The 20273-nt window shown below is 33.1% G+C and overlaps 1 long non-coding RNA gene across 1 annotated transcript in view; it reads right to left on the reverse strand.

Moving 5' to 3' along the window:
- Window positions 1-20273, reverse strand: part of LOC117687039 (uncharacterized) — a 43691-nt gene that overhangs the window by 13933 nt on the left and 9485 nt on the right. The window contains exons 3-4 of the long non-coding RNA XR_010707753.1: window positions 3608-4237; window positions 1635-1682 (exon numbers count right to left, since the gene is read on the reverse strand). This is a non-coding gene — a long non-coding RNA (uncharacterized lncRNA). The remainder of the gene's footprint in view (window positions 1-1634; window positions 1683-3607; window positions 4238-20273) is intronic.

Genomic DNA, 20273 nt, shown 5'->3' on the forward strand with positions numbered 1-20273 from the left:
CATAAAGGGATACCGCGTTATTTCGTTTCATGTTAAATTTTACCCCTGACGACGAGACGGGTATGGTTGTATTACGACTTAGACATCGCATTAAATAAAGGTCGAAATAATCAGACAAGCTACAGATAAACATGTATACGTTTTGTTCGCTAATATTTCTGATGTTTGGTTTCTTTACAATCGATGCATAGCATGCGGGTTGGAATTACCCCAATCATTCGGGGGACGAAACCAAACGGTTTCCTTTTCTAATAATTCCCGTGATGCACTTTGGTCTGTTTTTTCGTTTGCCCAAAAAGAAATTATTTTTATTTACTTTGAATATTTTTAACTTTGAAAGGAGACCGATTTTGTTCGTGTAAATAGCTTTTCGTGTAAATAGTCCATAACTTTCTAAGATAATTTGTTTGTATGGGAAAAAAATAATACTGGGATAACAAAAAATCGGACTGAGCAGATTTAAATAAGCTTCACGGGACCGCTTAGTATTTTAATTACATAATTCAACCTGTTTTGACATCTTACCTGTCACCTGTGAGCGTTTTAATTACATAATTTGAACAGTGGTTATTAACGCTAATTATAATGATTGTTACCTGTTCGTTCCACTTATATCCACGCCCATAAGTATTTAAATAACCAATTATATTTTATGTGTAGGGATTAACTTTATGGGCGTGATTTTGTAATTACCGACGAAATAAAATCACAATACAAACGCAAATTGGCACCTTTTGACATTTGCAATCAAAATTGATAAACATTATATTTCGGCCCTATTTTAATGTTTATTTTTTTTTTGAAGGTAAATATATTTTTATCTTATGTTCTTTTCTTTGTCAATTTTAAGAACTGTTTTTATTGTGAATTTACACCTTTTGACATTTGCAATCTAAATTAATAAACATTATATTTTGACTTTATTTTTTGGTTTTATTTCCTGTCCCTGAAAATCCTTTATTCCCCGGTACCTCAGCAAAGCGAGTACACCTAGAAAACCATTGTGTTAAGTTCCTACCCTGGAATTTACATATTTGGAGTACAGCTTCATAATCTACAGAACCATGTTTTCACTTTTTCTTTCAGATATTTAGAATGAACTATAAAGAATTTACAATTTTCAACACATGACGACGGACACGACTAGACTGATACCCACTGCAATATGTCACCTGAATGATTCCGCTGTTCTAAGAGTTTTGTCACTGTCACTATACATGTTTATGGTACTTCTCACCTGGATTTTATGTTTGCAATTCTTAAAGAAATTAATTGTAACGATAAAAAAAACTTCCCTATTACATGTAAAGGCACTGTCTGTACAAATAAAGCTGCACAACTACAATGAAGTCCCTACCCTGAAATTTTACATATTTGGAGTACAGCTTCATAATCTACACAACCATGTTTCCAGTTTTTTCTTTCAGATATTTAGAAGGAACTATAAAGAATTTTAAATGTTTAACACATGACGACGGACACGACTAGACTAATACCCATTGCAATATGTCACCTGAATGATTCAACTGGCCTAAAAGTTTTGTCAGTGTCACCATACATGTGTATGGTATTTCTCACCTGGATTTTCTGTTCACAATTCTTAAAGAAATTAATTGTAACGATAAAAAGCTTACCTATCAAATGTAACGGCACTGTTGTTTTTTCCAACACATCTATTCTCCCTAAAAAAAATGATAAAAAATGATAATAACCAAAGCTCATTATATCAATTTAAAACTACCTTATACCACTTAATCAATGTATACGTTTACATTCAACAAATAATATAAAATATAATACAGGCGTAAAGATTTCCTTTTCTTCTGTTTATTAATAAAGAGTTTAACTGATGATTATTTACAATACTTTGGGAATTAGTTATCAAGATTTGTAATATCTCATTTTCTCGTTTTTCATTTGCCGCCTGTAAACAATCTTGACTGCCGAAACAGAAACACAAGATTTACCAAAATATTAACCAACATATTCCATGCGATATTGAAAAAAATCCAACATCAAAACAACAGAACAGATTATCGAAATTGTAATGCTTTTAAAACGGTCTAGTTTTGTACATTTGAAAATAAAAACAATTCCTAACTATGTTTAATATATACTGCTAACAAAACGTACACGGATATATACATTCCATTACATAAGTTATCGCCCTTTAACAATACATTCGAGTGACGTCACAATGGTTTTCTTGCATATTGATCTGTCAGAACTTTTCGGCGACAGTAAATATCGAACCGCAATGCTATTCCAAACATTTGAAATAGGGTTCTCATATTATTGCAAAATTCAAAGTAAAACTTTTGAAAACCAGATGAAATGTTTAACTGCGAGAACGAGGTGATTATAAGGTTAAAAAATGCGTAGTTCTAATAATCAGGACAGGTTTTAAAGAGCAAGGCAAAACAAAACAGACGTGAACTCTGACGTCACAATTATGTTTGAATAAGGGTAAATAACGTTATGTTACAACGCACTTTGAAAAAAAAATTCAAAGTGAATTAAATCTAGGACAATCTTAACGCACTAAAAAAATAAGAAAAATCAAAATGCGTAAATATTGACGATATAAACGCACTTTGAAAAAAATGTCATTTTTTTACTTTCAGATAAAATTGGTGGTAAAATTATTCCTTATTCCTTAGGAATGGATATTTGCCATTTACCTACTTTGAAGATAATGTGACACATGACTAAGTATTTAAGTATAGGCATGCGATTTTTTTAAAGCGGTAAATCTAAATCAAATGCCTTTAAATTTCAACATGGACATATAAATGTCAATAAGCATATCCTTCTTCGTTAATTATTTTTGTTGTGTATAAAAATACCTTTTTTGAAAAAACAAATAAGATTTCAAAGATGAATAAATTATTGTAAGTAGCCATTTTATAATTTTGTTTTCATAATTTGATTCTAAAAGATCTTCTTTACTCAACATAAAAACTGATATTTAGATAACGACTGAATTAAATTCAAGAGCTAGCGACCTTATATTAAGACTTCATGAACTTGGTTTAAACAACGTTTTTAACGTTTATTAATACATTCCTAGCTTGCTTAAGAAGAAAAAAAACGAATCTAAAATTCTTTGTTTATATTTTTATGTGGTTTTAAATTCATTTGAACAATCGCTTTATAACCCAAAGAGTTGGAAAAGGGAAGAAATATGAACTGTATCTGTGCCCTATTGAATCTTTTTTGTTTTTCTATTCAATGGCCACGCAGGTGCGATAATCCCCTTCAAAGAATTGTTCCATAAAACTATACATTTGTGTCTGATCTCTAATAAAGCTCATCCATTATATAGATCAGCGCATGAGAAACGTCCTTTTCAATACCATCTAATGCTATTATCTCCCTTGCTGAAAGAATGGATCGCTGTATCGGTTCAATGAAAACGAAACATCAATAAATATTTTATATAGAAACACAATAATGAATTTAAATGTTTAAAATAAATATTTTTTCAGAGTGCGATAAGTGTCATGATATAAAAAAAAATATATTGGTCTACACTTCGAAAAAAAAATTCAAAGTGCGTTAATGTTGTCCAAGTTTATGATATGTTCATTACATGCATTTTACAAACCTTGTAAATCACGATTCGTTGTTTCGAGTTTGTCAACTGCCAGCAATCTGTCGATGTATATTTTTTCAATATATGGGTCCAATGAACACCCTTTAAGATTGGACAGTTCATTTTGATGAATTGTTGAGGTTCCTAGGTAAACCTCAAGTTGCTGCACTATTTGATGAATTTTTGTGTATATTTGTTCAAAATCATCGTCTGAAAGAGAGCAATTCGCTGCATGGCCGTAGTATTTGTTTCTTATTTCACGAAGGCGTTCAATGTTTGCTGATACACTGTTATCTTCTGGACTTGGTTCATTTCCCCATCCTGTAGAATGCGATGGGATTGTAGATACATTACGTAATAGCGCGTATAACAATGTGATGTCAAATGTTGAATAATCACAAGGTTCAAGTAGCTGCTGCTTTTGTTGTTTGTTGAAAGGTGGTTTCTTGTTTTTAGGGTATTTGGAAATAAATAATTTTACTTCATTGGGCAAGTCTGCGGGCTTTATCTCTTTCATTAGTACATCACGCAGCACATCAGTGCAAGGACCAAATATAATCATGGCTAAGCGGGCGAAATTCGTGGTCTCTCGGGTCGATACATATTTTGATAAAGACATCTTCTGTCAATATATATATGAACCTACAAAAAAAAAATAAGCAATACATTCTTTAATTGAACAATTCGATTAAGAGATACCGATCAGGCCCAACCTAACAGAAAGTAAACCCCAACTAAACCCTGGGTTTACTTTCGGGGTCTCTGTTGTAATAGAGCATGTCCAGAGTAAACCCCAAGTAAACCCAAATTAAACCCAGTGAGTAAACCCCGATCAGAAGTAGACCCATGAAACAGACTACATGTGTATTTAGAATATACATGGCGCAGGAATTACAGGCAGTAAGATGGTAAGATAAAACACTGGTCTGCGTCACATCAGTGGGTACAGCTGACCCCAAAAGCAAATTCTGATTAAAGCCTGAGTAAACCAAAAATATTTACATTATACAGTGTCTTTGCCTATGATAACACTACGTACAGATTTTGTACTATATAACCCATAACTTAAAATGACGCCAAATTGAGGCGCCAGCGGGCTTTGCTTATTAAATGCAAAATATTTAATCGTCGATGGCTTAAAAGTATATAATTTTAAGTAATAAAGAATCATTCTTTCAATATAATGAGGTGATAAGTTCGGTGGGGCGTGATCAAATCTATTTTCAAGCCGTTCGAGCTTTAAAATTTGATTTAATCGACCAAAATTATCACCTTATAAGGCTTGACGAATGATTTCGTATTCCTAAAGTAAACCACAAGTAAACACATATTTTCAGACCAGCAATAAATCCCAAGTAAACCCGGGGCATAGTTGGGGTTTATTTTGGTGTCAGGTTGGGTCTAATCGGAACTGGTCCAATATATATATTTTCACACGTGCCTAGGGACAGGATCGACCCCCCTCCCCCGCCCCAATATATAGACCCCCAGGACTCTATTTTTTTTTTATTAAATTATCCTTTAATGGCATATTTCTAATCTAATTATTCATCCATTGCCCAAAAATAACATAAAACAAACATTTTTACAGTCTTCGAAATAACCCGGGAGTCCGATGCCCGGGGCCAAGTAAATTTGCAGGCGGGCATGTAAAATTTGCCAAATTACATGCCCGGAGGGCATGTGTAAATTTTCTGTCAATGTACTATGTGTTTACTTGCCATTTCTTCCATCGTACCCAAGGTATTCGCGTAACTTGCTTTGTGCAGTCTACATTCTCGGTACAACTTGTCAAATAAACGACAATCGTAATCATTGAAGTGTTTAGTTAAACCTTTTGTATAAATACGTTTGCTAAATTACAGAAAGTGAATAAAGCGATATGGAGCAAGTTCGATTACAAACCACGGTCGCCGTAGTTAGACTAAATTGAGATCGAACTCACTTTAGTCGGACTAAAATGAAACGGTGGTCCAACCAACGGAGAGTCTCTGGTTTGTCTTTGGTCAGGTAGTTTAAAAATGGCGGCAGAAAGCAAAACCTTCAAAAATTGCTTTTTTTTTAATTAGCACAGCATGCAATGTGTTAAATTTTAGCGCGCACACATATGATTTAATGTGTTTACAAGGTATTGTCCGTCCTTTTTCATGAACAGTAAAATTATAAGTAGCAATTAACATCTACTAATTTTTCTTAACCAGACATAGACCAATGTGCGTTTGAACACAGTTAATTTTCCTTACTACCGTGGTTTAACTCTAGTTAATGATCGAACTCGCCCATGGAGATGACAGAGCTTGAAATTGAGAGGGGCTGTCCAGAAAGAATTTGAATCATTGTCCCTAATACAATAAAATTGATTTAAAACATCTATTTATTTATTCATTTATTTCATTTTGGTTGCATCATACATGTAATGGTAAATATAAGAATTTCGAGTTTGGCAGGTACAAATTTGAATGGGCTGGGTTAAATGATGGGTCTACATTCCCGAAGGGCATGTGCTGAAAAAAATTTGTCATGAAGACTGTTTTTAAAAAATGAGACCCTCTGAACATATATAACAAAAAGGTTGCTAACTTGGTCCATCTAGAACCAACGGAAGTAAAGGTTTATCGCAAGGAAGAGAACTCGTAACATTATTTTTTTTAATTTTCTCTTTTATATCTTCCATTGTAATTCACTCAGTATGAGTGCTTTCTTTTAGATTGTCCAGTACCACAAAAAAATAAAAAAAAGTTTCAGTTCTTCGCGGCTTGATTAGAATTCATACTTCTTATGGATTGTTCTTTTTTCGAGTTTGCCATGCAATTTCGTTAATCTCTCGGAGTTATCTTCCTTGCGAGAGAAAACCTCACTTCCGTTGATTTTAAATGGATCGGTTTAAAACTTGCAACTAGTCGGGAAAAATTGTCCTCTTTACCTTAAAATGTATTTACACAGGCATGACATGCAGATATTCAGTGAAGGGAATTATCAGGCTACGACATGAGGTCACCGTTTTTACTGGTAGATGTAGTTTGATAGTACATTTCAACAAATATTCATCGGCAGTGCCTCTCGGCTGGCAGACGAAGTTAGCAACCTTCTTGTATTATATATGTTGAGGGTCTGATATTTTAAAAATATTTGTTTCCGGTAATTTTGGGCAATGAATGTATGAATTAGATTAGAAATATGTCATAAGATGATAATTTAATAATAAAAAAAATAAAGTCCCGGGGGTCTATGTACTGGGGGGGAGGGGGGGGGGGTTCGATCCTGTCCTCAAGTACCTGTGATATTTTCACGAATATAATAGATGGCGGCCATGAGAAAAGGTCCTTATTTTGTTTAAGGATGCCGGCTTATGTTTTCATTGCCATGTTTTAGCAAATTCTAGTATAATACAGTTTATCTAGTAAAAAGTGACTCCATTAAAAACGGTTAAAATTGTTCACACAGTTCGCGCTAACCATGGCTTTATTATGCTAATGAAGTGATAATGAAATATGAAGCATTGATATATGGGAAATATAATATATTATACCAAAAACAGGGGTTTCAGCAAGAAAATACGGTTGATTTAATATTTCGTGACAAAAAAATATAACCACGAATCCCTCATATATGTAACAACATGAATATAGGAAGAATTTTCATTACGCATCTGTTGTATGGTCGTGAATCTGCAAATAAAGCGCTCAACATGCAGACGCTTTATTTGATGTAAACACATGTAGTTGGTGTTCCCGATGACAACGATTTTTAGATGATTTATTAGGTATTTAGAATAAATATAATTGTATTTGTAATGGAACAGATAACTAATTAAATGGGCATAATCACGCTTTTAGTCAGATTCAATTTTACAGTGTTAATTATCTAATGATCATGTGAAATTTGAGAGTCAGGCGTAGGGTTTTGAGACAGATACAAGGCTTACAATTCTTTATCATGTAAACAAGGCTCGTGTCATGTTTTTGTTTACGTCGGTTCAATATACCATTGAAAAATCTGCACTTAATTAAAGTGCTTCAACCTCAATGTTAGCTTTCCTGGCCAAATGGTTCTTGAGAAGATTTTTAAAGATTTACATCATCTCTTTTTATTCTTATGTAAAAACTCGACCACCATTGTGGCCCAGTCCTACCCTCGGGGTCATGACTGAATTTTACAATTTTAAATATACACTATCTGAGAATGCTTTCACACAAGTTTCAGCTTTTCGCGCCATATTGTTCTTGAGAAGAAGATTTATAAAGATAAACTCCATATATTCTCATGTAACATTTTGCCCCCCCCCCCCAATTGTGGCCCCACCCTACACCTGGGGGTCAAGACTTTCAGAGCTTTGAATCTTCACTACCTGAGGATGCTTTCCTGGTGAATGGTTCTTGAGAATATTTTAGAAAAAAATTCTTCATTTATTTTTAAATAATTCCCAATTATCTCCCGTTGTAAAAAGGTGTGGTCCTTAATTTTCAAAACGCTTAATCCCCTTAAAACGCCATTGGGACACAACAAGAGGCCCATGGGCCACATCGATCACATAATAAAGACAAGACATATAATAAAATTGATCCTATTTTAAAAGATTTTTAAAATCTTCTACAGTTGTTTTTATGTTGTAACTATATGATTTCATAGTTATATTGCATATTGGCATTCTAAAGAACTGAGAATTACCAAATGTCAATAACCCCCCCCCCTCCCCAATAATATTCATCCCTTTTTATATAATGTTTAAAGATATTTCTCCTTTTATTAAACTACCAGAAGATGATTCAATTAAAGTTACACTTTTTGCCTTAACTTTTTTTCGAAAAGAAGATATTTCTATTTACATTCCTATGTAAAAATGTGCACCCTCCCCCCACTTGTGGGACCACCCTACCCCCAGGGGTAATGCCTTGACCAACTATGATCACACTATCTGAGGATGCTTCCACACAAGTTATAGCTTTTTTTTTGCCAATTGGTTCCTGAGTAAAAGATTTTTTGAAACTTTTCTCTATATTCATCTATTCCTACATGTATATAAAAATCATCCCCCATTGTGGCACCACTGTACTCCTGAGGATTATGATTTAAACAACTGGAAACTACACTACGTGAGAATACTTCCATACAAGTTACAGTTTTCCTGGCTTATTCGTTCTTGAGAAGAAGATTTTTAAATTCTTTTTCTACACTTACCTATGTAAAAACTCAACCCCATTTGTGGCCCCACCGTACCCTCGGGGATCATGTTTTGAACAAACCTGAATCTACACTACCTGAGGATGCTTCCATATAAGTTCTGGGCGAATAGTTTTTGAGAAGAAGTTTTTAAAATAGTTTTATCTATATATTCCTCTGTAAAAGAACTAGATATGATAAGAGTTAAATTTGGCCCCCTTAATTCGCCATTTTTTAAGTGTTTCGGGTACAATGAAATGTTAACTAATTTTTTAGAAGAGTTGATATAACATATATTTTTCATCTATTTATTTGATTAATTTGCACTCACTGGCAGTATCTGACGTCAGGAGTGACGCCATTTCTATAATTCAATCAAAATCAGCCAAAAATTGACATTTTTCTTATCTATTTACGAATGGGAAATATAGAGCGCATGCTTGAACAAGGAAAATTTTTTTGTCACTTATTAGTCTTGGCTAGATACATCTCTGATTAAAATATTTTATTTGTTCAAGAATGCGCTTTATGTTTTCGGAAGGAAAAACTGCTTGAAAACAAGCTGTTTTACGCTAAAAATGCAAAAATGGCGGGAAAAGATTGTCTTTACAATGTCATTGTTCTAAATTGTGGGCACTTGAACCAAAATGAATATTATGTAAACACATCACATACATATCTGTACTAAGAAAACAAAGAATGATAGTAAAATAATGATGTTCATTTTAGGGGGCCATTTTAGGCCCTTATCATATATAGTCCTTTCGACCAACCCTCAATGTAAACTTCAACCTACATTACCTAAGGATGCCTCCACGCAAGTTAAAGCTTTTCTGACCAATTGGTTCTGGAGAAAAAAGAATTTTAAACTAGATACATGTACGATCTCGTTACGAGTAACGAGTTGGTCTTCCTTTCAAGTTTTAAACGATACGATTTAAATATCAATGACATTTCAGAATTCCCCCTCAACCACTCCCTTTCAGATAATATATATATGATTGTCAGTATCATTTAAAATGCTTAACAAAGTATTTTGCTTTTACACATAGAACACTAAAATCACTAATTACCTCATCAATCGATGTGGCAATGAGTTTTACAAACTGATATTGTTAAAATCAATAACTTTGTTTCTATAATGCATTACAAAATCTTGATCGTTTTTAAGGTATGTGTAAAAGATTTTACGAGTATCTTGCCCCCTAATTTAAGGGGCCAGCACTTTTTTCTTGAGTTCATTCGAGAGATCCCACGAACACTAACAATTTTTGTTTTTACACCTATCTAATTCATTTTTTAGATACAAATGATTGAATAGTTTAGGGGCCAGCTCTCTAGATTCTTAATGGGGACAGACATTGGTGTTTTGATTTGTGGAATCGATTAGAATCATCAATACAGATATTTTCTTTTCTACATTGTTTAACAAAATATGTCTCCATCTCTAGATATATTGCGTCAAATTTTAAGTACTTTGGCCCCTAAAAAGCCCTAATTACGTAATAAATAGGCGTGGCAATGATTTTTTTTCTGATAGATATTGTAACGATTAACTACTTTGCTTCAATAATGCATAACAACATTTTTATCGTTTTTAAGTTATTTGTATTAGAGTTTACGAGTGTCTTGGCCCCTAAAAAAAGGGACCAGTCCCTTTTTCTTGATTTTGGTGAAAAGAACTTTTGATTATATACCACTTTTGTTATATATGTTTTAACAAAATATCAACTGATGAAAAGATACAACTTACAACGCTTTAAAAATTTGAATCAAAATTCGTACCCAATGTTTGTGCCTAGGCGAGCTGAAAGAAATTGTGCCACTGGTGTAAAGCAACATAAAAGTGCATGACTTTAAGCTATAGATTAAGTATCCTGAAAGTTTAATAGTCATATTTCTGATGGTTTCTGAGATCAGCTCTGCATAAAAGAGGTCGTTAAAATGTACAAAATGGCTTTGTTTGAACCCTTTCGGTGAGCACCGGAAGTGACGGTTGACAAAATGAAACCCTTTGAACACATCTTCCATCAATTGTCTATCATTCATAACAGTTTCATGTCTCAATCACTTACAGTGACTAAAATCTCGAATATCAAATTTATAAAATGGATAGCTACTTGATATAACTCACCGGAAGTAGAATTAGATTGCTTATTTAACATTGTATCGTAAAAATATATAAGATCGTGTACTAGTATATTCATTCCATGTAAAATATACCAAAAGGGGAAACAATTTTTTTAAGTACTTCCGGTGACGACCGGAAATGACGACGAATCAATCAAAATAAGGTAAACACAGATACAAACTTTAGGCTATTATCCAACAAAGTTTGGTTGTTCAAGTCGTCACCGTATTTGAGGTCTCTCGGAGTAATTTTTTTTGTCGCTTGACAAGGAAGTGGACAAATGGAATTCACAGTGAAAATAAAAGTTAGTATTTCATGGACATAAGACCACTGTACTTTGCTGTTTATCAATTTTACTAAAATTGTCAAAGAAATACTTAAACTTTCAAACAGCTTGATTTGTTTGAACCCTTCCAGTGAGACATTGACAACATGGAAGTGGTTTAACACATTTCTATCAAATGTTTATCATCTTTCTTAGTCTGGTGAATTGCTCGCTTGACTTTCTGACATCTTGTGGGTGAAACAGGTATTTAAAAAAGGCTATCTGAGATATTTGAGATATCTCCCCGGAAGTAGAATTTTTTATTTATCTAACATTGGATAGATGACATATGTAAGGATTAATACTTATACTTTAATTCTATGTGAAATAAAATAAATGCAAAATAAGAAATAATTTTCAGAGTGCCTCCGGTGACGACCGGAAGTTATAAAGAACAAAACAAAATAGTTTCAAGACATCTACAACTATAGATCTTTAATCCTACAAAGTCTGAATGCCCAAGTTCCAATCATTATTGAGACCTCAATGTAACAAGATTTTTGACGCGGGACAGGAAACGGACGACAGAAAATGAACTTTGGAAAAAATGAATAAAATTCCTGAGGACAGAGTTTTGTTCTATCTTTTCTGCAAATTTCAAGAAAATCTATCGACCCATCTCTGAGAAATCCTGTAGACAAAAAATGGGGAACAAAATTCTTACCCAATTTTCGAGCCAAAGTGAGCTCCTAAGAATGGCGCCACTGGCGTAAAGCAAAAAGAATAGCCTCAACTTTAGACTATGGTCTACCTATCCTTGAAATTTCATATTCATGTCTCTGATAGTTTCAGAGTTTTAGTGTGCACAAAATCGGTCGTAAAAATGAACAAAATGGCTGATAAATCGGTACCGGAAGTAACGACAAGAAAATTGTCGAAAATGTAATAGGTTCATATCAAGTCTAATCATCTGTGGAAAAAGTTTGGAAATTCGTCGAATAATTTTCGAGAAATCGTCTGCACAAAATTTGTGGAAAAAAAATAATAACATGATCTCGTTACGAGTAACGAATAGGTCTTCCGTCCGATTTGTTTTATATGATACAAGATACAATGAGATATTGATACTCTCTGCCAAATCTGAGATCCTTGTAAAACTAGTTTTTTTTCTCTCGAGACTGGAAACGGACGAACGAAAGTGGTTAATGGAAAAAAGCTAGTAGTTCTTGTACATTTGCCTAGTGTACATCACTGTTTATTATGCTAGATGAAACACCTAAGAAAATCTGTTAGACTTGTTAAAAACATGGATTGTTTGAACCCTTCCGGTGAGCACCGGAAGTGACAGTTGACAAAATTAAACCCGTTGAACACATCTTCAATCAATTGTCTATTTTTCACAAAAGTTTCATGTCTCAATCACTTACAGTGACTAAAATCTCGGATATCAAATTTTTAAAATTGATAGCTACTTAAGATATTTGATATAACTCACCGGAAGTAGAATTTGATTGTTTATTTCACATTGTGTAGTTAAAATATATAAGATCGTGTACTGATATATTCATTCGATGTAAAATATACCAAAAAAGGGGGAACATTATTTTAGGGCTTCCGTTGACGACCGGAAAGGACGACGATTCAATCAAAATAAGGTAAACACAGATACATACGTTAGGCTATCATCCAAAACAGTTTGGTTGTTCAAGTCGTCACAGTATTTGAGGTCTCGTGGAGTCATTTTTGTCTCTTGACAAGGAAGTGGACAAATGGAAATTCTCAGTGAAAATAACAGTTAGTATTTCATGAACATAATACAACTGTACTTCATTGTTTATCATTTTTATTAAAATTGTCAAAGAAATACTTAAACTTTCAAACAGCTTGATTTGTTTGAACCCTTCCAGTGAGGACTGGAAGTGACGGTCGACAAAATGAAAGTGGTTTTACGCATTTTCTATCAAATGTTTATCATCTTTCTTAGTCTGCTGTATTGATCGCTTTACTTTCTGACATCTTGTGGGCGAAACAGTTATTTATCAAAGGCTATCTGAGATATTCGAGATATCTTATCGGAAGTAGATTTTTTTTTATTTATTTAACATTGGATAGATGACATATGTAAGGATTAATACTTATACTTTAATTTAATATGAAATAAAATTAATGCAAAAAAAAGTTTAATTTTTAGAGTCCTTCCGGTGACGACCGGAAGTTATGACGAACAAAACAAAATAGTTTGAAGACATCTACAACTGTAGGTCGTTAATCCTACAAAGTCGGAATGCCCACGTCTTAATCATTATTGATACCTCAATGTCACAAGATTTTTGACGCGGGACAGGAAACGGACGACAGAAAATGAACTTTGGAAAAATTTACATAAATTCCTGAGGATAAAGTTATATTCAATCTTTTCTGCGAATTTTAAGAAAATCTATCGACCCATCTCTGAGAAAGCTTTTAGACAAAAATTGAGGAACAAATTTCGTACCCAGATTTCGAGCCAAAGTGAGCTACTAAGAATGGCGCCACTGGCGTAAAACAAAAACAATAGCCCCAACGTCAGACTATGGTCTACCTATCCTTGAAATTTCATATTCATGTCTCTGATAGTTTCAAAGTTTTAGTGTGCACAAAATACATGTAGGTCGTAAAAATTAACAAAATGGCTGATAAATCGGTACCGGAAGTATCGACAAGAAAATGATCAAAAACGTATTAAGTTCATATCAAGTCTAATCATCTGTGAAAAAATGTTGGAAATCAGTCGAATAGTTTTCGAGAAATCGTCTGCACAAAATTTGTGGGGAAAAAAAATAATAACTAGATCTCGTTACGAGTAACGAATAGGTCTTCCGTCCGATTAGTTTTATACGATACAATGAAATATCGATACTATCCACCAAATCTGAGATCATTGGGAAAGTAGTTTTTTATCTTTAGAGTGGAAACGAACGAACGAAAGTGATTAATGGAAAAAAGCTAGTAGTTCTTGTACATTTGCCTAGTGTACATCACTGTTTATTATGCTAGATGAAACACCTAAGAAAATCTGTTAGACTAGTTAAAAACATGGATTGTTTGAACCTTCCGGTGAGCACCGGAAGTGACAGTTGACAAAATTAAACCCGTTGAACACATTTTCAATCAATTGTCTATCATTCATAACAGTTTCATGTCTCAATCATTTACAGTGACTAAAATCTGGCGGATATCAAATTTATATAATGGATAGCTACTTAAGATATTTGATATAACTCACCGGAAGTAGAATAAGATTGTTTATTTAACATTGTATAGTTAAAATATATAAGATCGTGAACTGATATATTCATTCCATGTAAAATATACAAAATAAGAGGGAAAATAACTTTTAAGTGCTTACAGTGACGACCGGAAGTGACGACGAATCAATCAAAATAAGGTAAACACAGATACATACCTCAGCCAATTATCCAACAAAGTTTGGTTGTTAAAGTCGTCACCGTATTTGAGGTATCGTGGAGTCATTTCTTGTTTGTCGATTGACAAGGAAGTGGACAAACGGAAATTCTCAGTGAAATAAGTTAGTATTTCATGAATATAAGACCACTGTACTTTATTGCCTATCAATTTTACTAGAATTGTCAAAGAAATACTTAAACTTTCAAACAGCTTGATTTGTTTGAATCCTTCCGGTGAGGACCGGGAGTGACGGTCGACAAAATGAAAGTGGTTTAACACATTTTCTATCAAAGGTTTATCATCTTTCTTAGTTTGCTGTATTGACCGCTTTACTTTCTGACATCTTGTCGATAAAACAGTTAAAAAAAGTAAAAAAAAAAGGCTATCTGAGATATTTGAGATATCTCACAGGAAGTAATTTTTTTGTTTTATTTATTTAACATTGGATAGATGACATATGTAAGGATTAATAATTATACTTCATTTCTATATGAAATAAAATTAATGCAAAAAAAAGTTTAATTTTTAGAGTCCTTCCGGTGACGACCGGAAGTTATGACGAACAAAACAAAATAGTTTGAAGACATCTACAACTATAGGTCGTTAATCCTACAAAGTCGGAATGCCCACGTCTTAATCATTATTGAGACCTCAATGTCACAAGATTTTTGACGTGGGACAAGAAACGGACCATAGGAAATGAACTTTGGAAAATGAAATAAATTCCTAAGGATAAAGTTGTGATATATCACTCCTGCAAATTTCAAGAAAATCTATCGACCCATCTCTGAGAAGTCTTGTAGACAAAACATTGTGAACAAAATTCGTACCCAATTTTTATCAACTGATTAAAAAATACAGATCAAAACGTATGAACATTTTGAATGAAAGTTCTTACCCAATTTCCGTGCCCAGACGTATTCCAAGAAATGGCGCTACTTGTGTAAAACAACATAATAGTGCGCAACTTCAAACTTTAGACTACTAATCATGAGAATGTCATAGTCATATTTTCGATTTCGAGAAATCGCGTGCACAAAATTTGTGACGAGTTGGTCCGCCGTCCGGTTTTTTTTAATGATACCATGAAATATCGATACAATTTAAAAATTAACACCCCTCCCCCTCAAATTTTAAGAACGAATACAAATTCCTAATTACGTCAAACATGGGCCTGACGACGACTTTTTCAAACAGATATTGTACCGATCAACAACTTTGATTCTATAATGCATAACAAAATATTTATCGTTTTCAAGTTATTCGTAATAGACTTTACGAGTCTCTTGATCTCCAAATAAAGGGGCCAGCCCCCTTTTCTTGATTTTGGTGAATAGAACTTTTGATTCTCTATAACTTTTGCTCTATATGTCTTAACAAAATATCAACCGATAAAAAGATACTGATTAAAACGTATGAAAATATTGATTTCAAATCTGTTCCCCATTTTCGTTCCTAAGCGAGCTCTAAGGAATAGCGCCACTGGTGCAAAGCAACTATATAGTGCACAACTTCAAACCATGGTCTACCTATCCTAAAAATTCAAAGTCATATCTCTAATAGTTTCTGAGATCAGCTCTGCACAAAATTGGTCGTAAAAAATTACAAAATCTACGGTAAATCCGGACTGGAAGTGACAACGACAAAAAATTCAAAAACATATACAATTCAGATAATGTCCAATCATCTGTGAAAAAATTATCGAGATCAGTTGGATAGTTTTCGAGAAATAGCGTGCACAGAATTTGGGAAAAAAATAATAACTAGATACGATCTCGTTACAGGTCACGAGTAGGTCTTCCTTGCGATTTTTGTTTTAAATCATACCATGAATAATCGATACAATTTCCGAATTACACCCCCTCCCCACACACACACACACACTTTCAGATAATGTATACAAATCCCTAATTACGTAATAAATGGGTGTGACAATGAGTTTTCCAGATATATATTGCTTCAATCAACAACTTTGCTTCTATAATGCATTACGAAATCTTAATCGTTTTTATGTAATTTGTAATAGACTTTACGAGTCTCTTGCCCCCCCCCCCCCCCAAAAAAAAAAAGCCAGCCCCTTTTTCTTGATCGAGTTTGAAAGAACTTTTAATTTTCTATCACTTTTGTTATATATGTCTTAACAAAATGTCAACTAATAAAAAGATACAGATCGAAACGTATGAAAATTTTTTATGAAAATTCGTTCCCGATTTTCGTGCCTCGGTGAGCTCCAGAAAATGGCGCAACTGGCGTAAAACAAAATAATAGTACACAACTTCAAACTATAGACTACCTATCCTGAAAATTTCATAGTCATATCTCTTATGGTTTCCGAGTTTATAGCTGCACAAAATGGGTGGTTAAAAATTAGAAAATGGCCGATAATTCGGTAACAGTAGTGACTATGAAAAAAATGACAAAATCGTATGATGTTTACATCATGTCCAAACATTTGTAAAAAAAATGGTTAAAATTGGTCGAACAGTTTTTGAGAAATCGCGTGCACAAAATTTGGAAAAAAAAAAAGAAGAAACAGTACGAAAACAATAAGGTCTTCCGCTGGAAACGGAAGACCTTAATAAACAGTACGGAAATAATAAGTAATAATAAGTAAATAAGTAATAACTAGATACGATCTCGTTACCAGTAACGAGTAGGTCTTCTGTTCAATTCTTAAACCATACGATTAAAATATCAATGAATTTTCTGAATTCCACCCTCAACCATCCCTTTCAGATAATGTATGCGATTGTCAATATCCTTTAAAATGATTAACAAAGTTTATTGCTTTCTCATATGCAGCACATTAAAGATTTAATGATATTGTTACGATTAATAACTGTTTCTATAATACATTACAAAATTTTGATCGTTTTTAAGGTATGTGTAAAAAACTTTACGAGTGTCTTGGCCCCTAATTTTAGGGGCCAGCCCCTTTTTCTCGAGTTCATTCAAAAGGTCCCAAAGGGAGTTATTTTTTTTAAAACAGTCTGCAGAATGCAAATGATGAACTGACTATGGTGGACTCTACGTTTTTGTTTTGACATCCTTTGGTTTATGTCATGGAAAACAAGCATGGCTGCCATTTGGCGGAGTGTACTTGGTGTCTTTGTGATCGTATTCCTACAGCTTTACAGTCATTTCATGCATATTTTTTACAATTTAATGCTATGCTATGGTATTCAATTTTAATGATATGCTATAAGATTTTAGATCAATGCTATGAGATTTGTATGCTATGCTATGAGGAATTGAAATGAAGGGCTTAATGCTATGCTATAGTATGCTATGGTTGCTATAAGATTTGAACAAAAACGCCTCTATACACAGAAGAGTTCCACACATAAGGAAGTAAAATGATAAAAAGCAAAAATTCATCAATTATCAGCAATGTGAGCATTTATTTTCCCAAATAAAAACATTTAAAACGGAGTTAAAATCATGTTGTATGCTATGCTATGGTATGCTATGACGAATGAGATTCTATGAGATTATAGGCTATGGTATGAGATACCAATGCTATGCAATGAGATTTCAATGTTATGCTATGCTATGGTATATGTTGTAAAAGATATGCTTGAACTGACTGTACTTAAAACATTATGAAATGCTAAGTTCACCTTTTTAACGAGGACTTTATACACAAGTTTTTTTTAGCGAAGGATATACTCAAATACTACCAAGATTTAAATAAAGGCAAATTTTATACATTTGGATTTTTTAAAATAAAGTGTCAAAACACATAAAACAGCACAACAGAATAAAAGATGATATGTTTATAAACAACATTTTGCAAAAAATCACTTGATTTTAACTTATTTTCATTGTTATATCTATATATTTTAAACCAGATTCCAACACATTTTCTACGTTGAATCGACGTTGATTTCTGGCGTTGAAACAACGTTATATTTTCAAATTTCATATGCAACCTTATTTCAGCGTAGATTCAACGTTGATGCCTAACGTTGAAACAACGTTGTTTCAACGTTGAAATGCCCGCTGGATATACCCATACACAAACTTGTCGAGGGGTCTCATATATGCATCAAATTATTTAATAATTAATTAATATTAATTAATTAATTAATCTGGTCTACAAAATCATCAATTAAGTTTTCCTTTCAGGTGTGTTGGAGTAAAGAAGATAATTTTTTAACATTGTATGCATTAACACCTATATATCCATTTTGGCCCTACCCTTAAGTCAAAACCCATACTCATGGGAAAACTTCCTTATAAACATAATTATAAGTCAGTTATTTATACAGATGTCATTTTTGAGAATAAAGAAGACAATATTTAAACATACGTAAATAGGTAACCAGGCCTTTAGTTTTTAACAGATATATATATATATATATATATATATATATATATATATATATATATATATATATATATATATATATATATATAGGAGTAGAGAAGAAGATTTTCTTAGATTTAATACATTTTTACTATATTGCCATATTGGCCCCACCCTAGAGCCAGAACCCCTGACCCAGGGGCCATTAATTTGGTAGAAGGCTTCATGGATATCATAACTGTGCAACAAGTTTTTTCCTCACATGTGTGGGAGTAGAAAAGACTTTTTGGTTTGGCTTGTTGCATATTTGGCCCCAAATATGGCGCCCCGGGTGTGGTTGAGCTATGAATTTCACAATTTAGATTTCTCTTACCATAGAGATGCCTCACACCCAAAATAGTAACAATCAGCCTTCTAGTTTTTAAGGAAGAAGTTAAGAATTTAGAATTGTTAATGCACGACGGACAAAAGTTTACTCTGGTGACCTAAAAATAAAACCAAAAAAGAAAAAAAAAGTAACCGTAGACTATTAAGAGGTTCGTCCGTTGGAAAAGTAAGACCCTAAAAATGAACAAACGTAGTACTTTACTTACAAAACTTAAAGAAATGTTCATGTGGCTGGCTAATTCCTTCGAACTAAAAAAAACATTGATGCAGGAAGACTTTACAATTTTTACCACCTGTACTTTAATGATCGGCTTTAAAGATCTGTTTAAAAAATGTACATTTACACACAATGACATTTGCGTGGCGTGGGTACTCGTTTTCAATATATCTATTGATAAGGAATTTTGAGCAAGAGTTTAAACTACATGCCTTCTAATGTACATAGACACAATTCATAAAATAAATTGAGACTTGAAGACGTTTTGCTCACTTTAATTTTTAATTAATTTGTCGTCTTTATGACACATTTTCGTTCATTTGCATTTAGATTAAAAACAAATCTTTTTGCTAAGAATATTTAATTATTTATTTAATTAATCATTCCCTCGCAGCAATTGAAGTCCGAAGATGTCAAAGAATTTAAAAAACTGCGAACGCTAACGCCCGTTTCCCGCCTACATTTTACATCCAAATATTTCGAAATTTCGGTCAGACATTCAAAAACTAAGTTTTCTTATAAAAGTATAATCAAATCCTAATCAACTTATATCAAAATAAAATTTGTAATCATATTATTTATGTTTAAACAAAAGTTTTGCTAACGCGGGGTCTTTAAAAAATTTCATAAAACCGGTCTCAATGAATGAGGAAAATATCAATTAGCGACCAATATGTGCATAAAAACTTAATCATAACATATTTACGATATATATTTAAGCAAAATTTCATTTTAATTCATACCTGTTAATTATTTTTCGAA

This window comes from Magallana gigas, chromosome 1 (assembly GCF_963853765.1).
Source record: "Magallana gigas chromosome 1, xbMagGiga1.1, whole genome shotgun sequence".
Classification (NCBI taxonomy): domain Eukaryota; kingdom Metazoa; phylum Mollusca; class Bivalvia; order Ostreida; family Ostreidae; genus Magallana; species Magallana gigas.